This window comes from Zootoca vivipara, chromosome Z1 (assembly GCF_965207765.1).
Source record: "Zootoca vivipara chromosome Z1, rZooViv2.hap1.1, whole genome shotgun sequence".
Taxonomy (NCBI): Eukaryota; Metazoa; Chordata; class Lepidosauria; order Squamata; family Lacertidae; genus Zootoca; species Zootoca vivipara.
In genome coordinates, this window is record NC_142583.1 from 74,810,071 (window position 1) to 74,819,974 (window position 9,904).

Consider the following 9,904-nt stretch of genomic DNA (forward strand, 5'->3'; position numbering starts at 1 on the left):
AATTGGAATTTAAAATTCACAGCATGTTGTACGCTGAAAGAAAATCATATGAAAATGATTTCTTGTTGGTATTTAACTCCCCGTCAATTAGCAAAAATGTATAAACAGGGTCAAATATGTTGGAAATGTAAGGAAAAAGAAGGCACCTTTTATCAAATGTGGTGGACATGTAAGGTAGTAAAAGAATTTTGGGAAATGAAATTTAATGAATTTGGGGGGAAAGGTTTAAATCCCCCCCCAAACCCCAAAGCCTTTCTTTTAGGAATTCTAGGTGCCAAGATCCCAAAGGAGCAGGAAATACCATGTACGTGACCACGGCTGCACGGATGTCATTGGCCCAGAGATGGAAAGAAGATAAAGTCCCTACCAGAGAAGAATGGCAGATCAAGTTGGTGGATTATGCCAAAATGGCAAAAATGAACGGAAGATGCAGGAGGAAATGACTAACAATCGGACCCACAAAGGGGAGGAGGGGAGGCCAGGAGATTCCCTGGAATCTTGCTTTTATATGGTATGTTAACATGTGTATTGTAAACATTTGATTTGAAAAACCAAATCAATAAATTTACAAAAAAAACAAAAAGACTTTGGAGACAATGAGTTGGACCTGGAAAATAAGCCGATGGAAGCGGTGAATTTCCTGTGCATTCCTCTACTTTATGAGAAACCTCATCCCATATGACTGTTCAGTATACAGACCATCAGTTATAGGTGGTTGTGCCTCCGCTGGTGCTTCTGCTGGAGCTGCAGCCTTTGCGGCCTTTGCGGCCTTTGCGGCCTTTGCGGCCTTTGCGGGCACTGGCTTCCCCATCTTATCAGTTTTGTCTGTGAAACAACAAGATAGAATAAGACAACAACAACAACAACAACAACAACAATGGAGAATAAGATTATGAGCACATTAGGTAGAAAGTGGCATCAGTACTAGACTGTCCTTTCCTGTAAAGACGTTGTTGAGTCCAATATAATTGAAACGTCATCCCTTCTCTATCCTCTCTGTGATACATCATATGATAAACAATAAGTGAAATATCTTAAAATTTTGAAAGTTTTGAATTGGAGGGACACATAGTCAGTACCTAAGGGTATTCTATAAATTGTGCTCAGAAACAATTGCTGGTAAATTTACAATGATATTATAAATAATGAAATGTTATTGATTTAATCCTTGTATATCCCCCATCCCCAGCCTGACTCAGTGTGTATATAGTGAAATTGTTATGGGAGGTAACAAAAAAGGACAATCCCAACAGCAATGGCGCGAAGCCAATCAATGGTCGATGTAGACCCACTGGCAGATATCAAAGAGCTAATTGTAAATATGGATAAATCGATCAACAACAAGTTAGATGATTTGGGACTTAAAATCGAACACAATTCTAAAATAATATGGGAACTGTCAGGACAACTAAAAGATCTAACAATAAAAAATATGAGAACTGAAAAAGCAGTCTCAGAATTAAAAACAAAAGTAGGCAAACAAAAAGATACGTTGAAATATACTACAAAAAAATTGCAAGGTGAAAATAAGGATCTAAGAAAAAATCAGGATGCAACAAATACGGAAATAAATGAGATCAAAAAGGCACAAGAAGATATATTGGACTAGCTAGCCACCCTAGAAATGTATCAAAGGGAATTAATTGTGAGATTTAGAAGCGCCCCATAAATTCAAGATAAAGACATCATGAAGCCAGGTGACTGCCTGGTATATCTAAATTCAAGACTATTGGAGGACAAGATACTCCAAAAAAGACAACTGACAATAGATGGACACAACGTGTTAATCTACAAGGAAGTCCCAAAAAGGATTCTGAAGAAAAGAAACAAGTATAAGGTTTTGACAGACGTTTTGAAAGCTAAAGGAATCATGTTTAAATGGCTGATTCCGGAAGGGCTATCATTTACATTTAAGGATAGAAGAAACTTAAGATCAATTGATGAAATGGAAAAATTTAGAAGGACTTATAAAAAGAAACTGGGAGGTGAGGGGAACCAAGAGAGAGAAGAAGAAGCAATCAGATGTGAGAACTTAACAGGAGACACCTAAGAACCAGATGAATAGAAGACATAAAGGCTGCCAATTTTGTCCAAAATCATTACGCTTTTAACTCAAAAGTTAGAAAATAAAGTTGATGAACCTAAACATAATTTCATGGAATATAAATGGTTTAAATTGTATGAAAAATAGAAATAAGGTTGAGCATATATTGAGAAAGAATAAATGGGATGTGATCTGTTTGCAGGAGACACATATAGCGAACAAACATGAGAGAGTGTTGCTAAATAAAAGATTGGGGGAAGAATTTATCGCAGCAGATAAAGTAAAAAAAAAAAGAGAGGAATAGTTATATATATAAATCCAAAGCCGGAAGCTAAAGTATTATTCATAGAATCATAGAATCATAGAGTTGGAAGAGACCACAAGGGCCATCCAGTCCAACCCCCCTGTCAAGCAGGAAATGCCATCAAAGCATTCTTGACATATGCCTGTCAAGCGTCTGCTTAAAGACCTCTGCCAAGCAGGAAACGCCATCAAAGCATTCTTGAAATATGCCTGTCAAGCCTCTGCTTAAAGACCTCCAAAGAAGGAGACTCCACCACACTCCTTGGTAGCAAATTCCACTGCCGAACAGCTCTTACTGTCAGGAAGTTCTTCCTAGTGTTTAGGTGGAATCTTCTTTCTTGTAGTTTGAATCCATTCCTCCGTGTCCGCTTCTTTGGAGCAGCAGAAAACAACCTTTCTCCCTCCTCTATATGACATCCTTTTATATATTTCAACATGGCTATCATATCACCCCTTAACCTTCTCTTCTCCAGGCTAAACATACCCAGCTCCCTAAGCCGTTCCTCATAAGACATCGTTTCCAGGCCTCTGACCATTTTGGTTGCCCTCTTCTGGACACGTTCCAGCTTGTCTGGTACCCAGAACTGGACATAGTACTCCAGGTGAGGTCTGACCAGAGCAGAGTACAGTGGTAGTATTACTTCCCTTGATCTAGATGCTATACTCCTATTGATGCAGCCCAGAATTGCATTGGCTTTTTTAGCTGCTGCATCACACTGTTGACTCATGTCAAGTTTGTGGTCTACCAGACTCCTAGATCCTTTTCGCATGTACTGCTCTCAAGCCAGGTGTCTCCCATCCTGTATTTTTTTTTTGCCCAAGTGTAGTACTTTGCATTTCTCCTTGTTAAAATTCATCTTGTTTGCTTTGGCCCATTTGTCTAATCTGTTAAGGTCATTTTGAAGTGTGATTCTGTCCTCTGGGGTGTTAGCCACCCCTCCCAATTTGGTGTCGTCTGCAAACTTGCTAAAGATGCCCTCAAGCCCATCATCCAAGTCATTGATAAAGATGATATTCAAAGATGATGAAGGAAGAATATTAGGCATTCAGATGAATAAAGATAAGAAGAATTTGCTCCTAATAGGGATATATGCACCAAATGGAAATCAGACAACATTATTTTTTAAAAAATTGCAAAAGAAATTAACAGAATATAATAATGGATATGATTGTAATGGGAGACATGAATGAGGTGTTATCAAGAGAATGGGATAGATCAGAAAGGATTAAAAAAAATGAAAACAGGGAGATTACCTACATCATTTTTTCAACTGATAGAAGACTTGAATCTAAAACATATTTGGAGGGAGAAAAATGAGTTAACAAGACAATACACATTTTATTCAGATGCCAATAAATCGGCAAGCAGGATAGATGAAATATGGGTATCAAATAATGACAAAAATAAAGAAAGTGGAAATAATGACAAAATCGATATCTGATCACAACTCGATGATGTTAGAGATGAGAGAAGGAAAAAAGAGAAATCAGGGATGGAGATTAAATGAGAGGTTACTAAATGATGATAAAATAGTAGAAAAGGCAAATAAATTGATGAAAGAATATTTTGAACTAAACATGACACAAGAAACAGATCTGAGAATAATGTGGGGCACGGGAAAGGCATATATACGGGGTTTTTATATTCAGCAAAATATAATACAAAAAAGAAGTAGAGAAGCTAAATTAAATAAGATAAAACAAGAGATTGCAGATAATGAAAAATTATTGGCTAAATCACCCAAGGATGCACAAGCGAACCAAAAAATTAAAATATTACAAGCTCATCTATCAACAATATTGTGTGAAGAGATGGAAAATAGAATAAAATGTATAAAACAAAAATCATTCGAATTAGGCAATAGACCAGGTAAACTTTTAGCGTGGATGATTAAGAAAAAACAGGAGAGACAAATAAATAAGGTTATATATGAAGGGAAAATATTAGATACGGAGGAAAAAATAATTTAATAATAAAAGGATTTGTAAAGTATTCCACTAAATTGTATGGCAGAGGAGAAGAAACAGAGCAAAAAATAATGAATTATTTACAAAAGAAAAAAATCCCCAAACTAAGTGAAGATAATAAGAAACAATTAAATGCACCAATAACAGTAATGGAAATTCATCAGGAAATAATTAAGGTGAAATCAGGAAAAGCACCAGGTCCAGACAGCCTCCCTGCAATACACTATAAAAAATTAGAGGAATCTATAATAGTACCAATTAAGAATTTAATGAATAAAATGATATTGGAAGGTAAAATCCCCAACTCATGACAAGAGGCCAATATTATATTAATACACAAACAGGGAACAGAGAGAGAAATGGTAAATAACTATAGACCTATATCATTACTCAATAATGATTATAAATTATTTGCGTGAATTCTAGCAAACAGATTGAAATTAATATTAAAAGACACCTTACATCATGATCAGGCAGGATTTCTGCCAAATAGACATATAAAATCAAATATGAGGACAGTAATAGATTTGTTGGAATATTTAGAATTAAGACCAAGCAAAGGAGTGGCATTCATGTTAATTGATACCGAAAAAGCATTTGATTACCTATCGAGACTTTTTTTTTACAGAAAATCTTAGAATTAATACCAATAGGTGAAAATTATTGTGGAGCTTTAAAGGCGATTTATGAGAATCAATATGCTTATCTGATAATAAACAATGATCAAACGGAAAGATTTTCAATAGAAAGGGGCACCAGACAAGGTTGTCCCCTCTCACCTTTACTCTTTATTTTATCTCTAAAAATATTATTAACAGAATTAAGAGAAGAAAAAGGAATTAAAGGAATTACACTGGGAAGAGAGGTTTATAAGATCATGGCTTTTGCAGATGACATCCTTTTAGCTACAGAAGAACCCCAAATTAGTATTAAGAAAGCAATAGAAGTAATAAATAATCTTGGTAAGGTGTCAGGATTTAAAATGAATATGAAAAAAACAAAATTAATGGTAAAAAATTTGCAGGAACAAGAACAAAAAAAATTACAAAATCAGGTTGAGCTACAGGTAGTAAAAAAGGCCAAATATTTAGGTATAAATCTAACAATGAAGAACATATATATTTATTTAAAAATAATTATGAAAAATTGTGGAGTGAAATAAGAAAAAAATTAGAATCATGGAAAAGATTAAAATGGTCACTCTGGGGGAGAGTAGCCATAATAAAAATGAATGTATTACCGAAGTCACTGTATTTGTTCCAAACAATACCGATAATAAATAAGGAAAAACGCTTTGAATCATGGAAAAAAGATATAACCAATTTTGTTTGGCAGGGTAAAAGACCCCGAATAAAATATAAATTGATGACAGAAAGAAAAGATAGAGGTGGATTGGCGTTACCAAATTTTAAATTATATTATGAAGCGGAATGCTTGATTTGGATTCGAGATTGGATCAGATTAGTAAAAAATAGTATGTTGGATTGGAGGTTTCAATATTCGATTTGGTTGGCATGCTTCTTTAAATTATGTTAAAGTTAAGATTAATAGAGAATTTACAAACCATATAGTGAGAGGGGCATTATATAATGTTTGGAGCAGATACAGATTAGCTTTAGAACCACAAACTCCAAGGTGGATCTCACCAGTGGAAGCTTTTAGTGTTAAAAAATTAAATATGGATCCAAATTGGCCTACGTATAAACAATTAGTTGAAAAAAACAGGGAAAATATAGTTTAAAGTATTATGAAGAATTGAAGGAATTCCAAATGGATAGATGGAGATATATACAACTCACAAGTGTATTTAAAGCAGATCAAAAGAGAGGTTTTATGAAAGAGGAATCTAAATTCAATAATTTGGTGATACAGAACAATAACAAATTATTATCAAAAATATATGTTATTATTATATTGGGATCTTATGGAGGAGGAAGTCATGGTCTGTATACAGCAATGTATACACTTTAACAATGATAAAGTGGGATCAAGATCCCAGTCAATTAGCAAAAATGTATAAGACAGGGTCAAATATATGTTGGAAATGAAAGGAAAAAGAAGGCACCTTTTATCAAATCATAGAATCATAGAGTTGGAAGAGACCACAAGGGCCATCCAGTCCAACCCCCTGCCAAGCAGGAAACACCATCAAAGCATTCTTGACATATGCCTGTCAAGCCTCTGCTTAAAGACCTCCAAAGAAGGAGACTCCACCACACTCCTTGGCAGCAAATTCCACTGCCGAACAGCTCTTACGGTCAGGAAGTTCTTCCTAATGTTTAGGTGGAATGTTCTTTCTTTAAGTTTGAATCCATTGCTCCGTGTCCGCTTCTCTGGAGCAGCAGAAAACAATATTTCTCCCTCCTCCATATGACATCCTTTCATATATTTGAACATGGCTGTCATATCACCCCTTAACCTTCCCTTCTCCAGGCTAAACATACCCAGCTCCCTAAGCTGTTCCTCATAAGGCATCGTTTCCAGGCCTTTGACCATTTTGGTTGCCCTCTTCTGGACACGTTCCAACTTGTCAGTATCCTTCTTGAACTGTGGTGCCCAGAACTGGACACAGTACTCCAGGTGAGGTCTGACCAGAGCAGAATACAATGGTACTATTACTTTCCTAGATCTAGATGCTATACTCCTATTGATGCAGCCCAGAATTGTATTGGCTTTTTTAGCTGCTGCATCACGCTGTTGACTCATGTCAAGTTTGTGGTCTACCAAGACTTTTAGATCCTTTTCACATGTACTGCTCTCAAGCCAGGTGTCACCCTTCCTGTATTTGTGCCTTTCATTTTTTGTGGTGGACATTGTAAAATTTTAAGTTGAAAAACCAAATAAATAAATTTACAAAAAAAAAGACTAAAAAAAAAAGACTCTGGAGTTGGACCTGGAAAAGAAGCAGACAGAAGCTTTGCATTTCCTGTGCATTCCTCTCCTTTATGAGAAACTTCATCCCATATGACTTGCTGTATACAGACCATCAGTTATAGTTGCTGGTGTTTCTGCCTCCGCTGGTGCTTCTGTTGGTGCTTCCGCCGGTGCTGCAGGCTTTGCAGGCGCTGGATTCCCCATCTTATCAGTATTTTATGTGAAACAACAATCTAGAAACAGAGAAAAACAAATGGAGTATAAGACTAGGAGCATATTAGGTAGTCAGTGGCGTCTGTCAGTATTAGACCATCGTTTCCCGTAAAGACATTGTTGAGTCCAATTTAACTGAAATGTCTCTTTCTTCCTTTTGCTGGATCAATCTCAGTTAAGAGATGTTCCATATGGGTTCCAAAGCATTTCATATATTTTTTAAAGTAATATAGCACATTCTTATTTTGCATCCTATTCCTCTCTAAACTTCTGGACATCTAGTTTACAAGGTTCCAGTAAGGTGTTCACCATTTAATAGATAACATGGGATCTGTTAGGGAAGTTTTTAATGTGTGACGTTTTATTCTGTTTTTAATCCATTGGCAGCTGCCCAGAGTGGCTGGGTAAACCCCGCCAGATGGGCAAACCCAGCCAGATGGGCAGGGTATAAATAATAAATTACTATTACAGTATTATTGTTATCTATGAGGTCTTCAGATGTTCCTGGGTGCCAACTCCCTCCATCACAGGCATCATGGTCAATGGTTGGGGATGACGGGGGTTGTAGATCAATAACATCTGGAGGGCCACATGCTCCCCATCCTTGATTTAATTGTATAACTACCTCCTGATCATCAGAAAAGATGAAGTACTAGAACTGGTCTCAGTTGCATGCATATAAATCCAACTGAATCTAACAAGACTTTGGAGACCATGAGTTGGACGTGGAAAAGAAGTAGAGGGGAAGCTGTTACACAGGCTCTCCAAGTGTGCTATTTTGTTTTCTTTTTTCAAAGACCCAGCCTGACATCTGATGCTGTGGCAGAAAGGAAGGAAGGAAGGAAGGAAGGAAGGAAGGAAGGAAGGAAGAAGAGGGCTGTTATCTAATTCCGTTTCGAAGCCATCTGAGCTAGCAGCCCTTGATATGCTAGTTTCCCAAAGACCTATATTTTCTGGATCATGATCTAGATCTGGATTTGCAAACTGGGCCCATGAATCAGAGCAGGGCACCTGTATTGCCAGGGAATAAAACAGAATGTGGTGCTCCTGGTTTGCAATGTAGCTAGAGCTTTAATATAAGGAACATGGCTGTTTGAGAAGAAGTGAAAGCAACTTCGTGGCTTGGCCAGCTATCAGGCACCTGGCTGAATGGGGGAAGAAAGGTGGAACCCGTTGTCTGTGAAAGCTTACTTTGACCGAACCACAGAGATCAAGAATGCAAATGAAGGCTCATGCCCACATGTGTCAACTCCCAGGCCAGATCAAAGGATGGGAATGGAATTACATCATGAATTACGTCTGTTGCCAGCTTGCTATGAGACCTACTCTATGATCTATATAAGGGCCTGCAACTGAAGGAGACAGGGAGATTGTTCTATGCTCCATTCCATAGTGAGAAGAGAACGACCGCCGGCCAGTCTGAAGTTTCCCAGAAAAGCCTTCCAGATCTTCATCGGCTGGAGAGACATGAAGAACTGAACCTATCCTATCTATGTTGTTGTTGTTGTTGTTGTTGTTGTTGTTGTTGTTGTTGTTGTTGTTGTTGCCTAAGATCTTTTGCTTATTGGTTATATTGCTAGCTTTGCAGTTTATTCCACTTGCTGTTGGCTTTATATTAGACTCTATGTTGCTGGTCAATTTCTTTGCTAATGTTTACCAATTAATAAAAGTTTGTCTCTACCTAAGAGTCTGTCAGTGCTCCGTCCAGTGGAATCCAAAGAACCTCTTGCTTGCCTGGTGGTTGTTATTGGCCAAACAGCCAGTAGGGGACGCTGGCAAGACAGCACCTGTACACAGTCCTAGATTGCACCACCACTCAGAAAAACCATTTGTAGTTTATAAAAGCTCCTTATCATTTAGCCGCTTAGTGACCTTTTGGCCCTGGAATGAGACCCTGCAAATATCATAGCTTGTAAGGAAAGTGTTCCACCCATCAGACCTCTTCCTGTTTGGATACCTTGGTGTTGTCACGGAACAATCTTTTCTCTAATTTCTTCTTCAGGGTGTTTCATCCTTCCACTGGCTATGAACCACCTCCCTTGTGATGTCAGGCATTCCAGAACTCCTCCCATTTCAGCTATACCATTTCCTGATTGGCTGCTCATCATATCCAATCAGCATTCCACATAAAGCTTAAACCCAGGAAAATGTTGATTTCAGATCTTTACTCCTTACTGCTAGTAATATTGAAAAGCTGCCTATCAGAACACTTGTACCAGGAAAGTGTAAATCTCCATTATTGTAAATCTCCATTTGAAAAGTTAAAGGAGAAGAAGCAGTCAAATTTCAACATTTCTGGTCTACATTTATTGAATGTATCATCATCAAAACGTACATGCCACCACTGCTATCTTTCCAGAAAAAAGGGTGCTGGAACCACTGGCGGAGGAATGGGAGTGTGGAGGGAGCGGGCCACCCCCTGCACCACTATTCCGGTCGGATGCCATCTCAGTGCCGCCCTGGACACCCCCTGCGTGTCAGGTGTCACGCCCCCACAGGCAG

The 9,904-nt window shown here is 37.7% G+C and overlaps 1 long non-coding RNA gene across 1 annotated transcript in view; it reads left to right on the top strand.

Annotated features, from left to right (window-relative positions):
- The window catches only part of LOC148687432 (uncharacterized), a 75,989-nt gene extending 67,111 nt beyond the window's left edge, over window positions 1-8,878 (top strand). Inside the window, exon 3 of the long non-coding RNA XR_015947831.1 lies at window positions 8,796-8,878. This is a non-coding gene — a long non-coding RNA (uncharacterized LOC148687432). The remainder of the gene's footprint in view (window positions 1-8,795) is intronic.
- The last annotated feature ends 1,026 nt before the right edge of the window (window positions 8,879-9,904 follow it).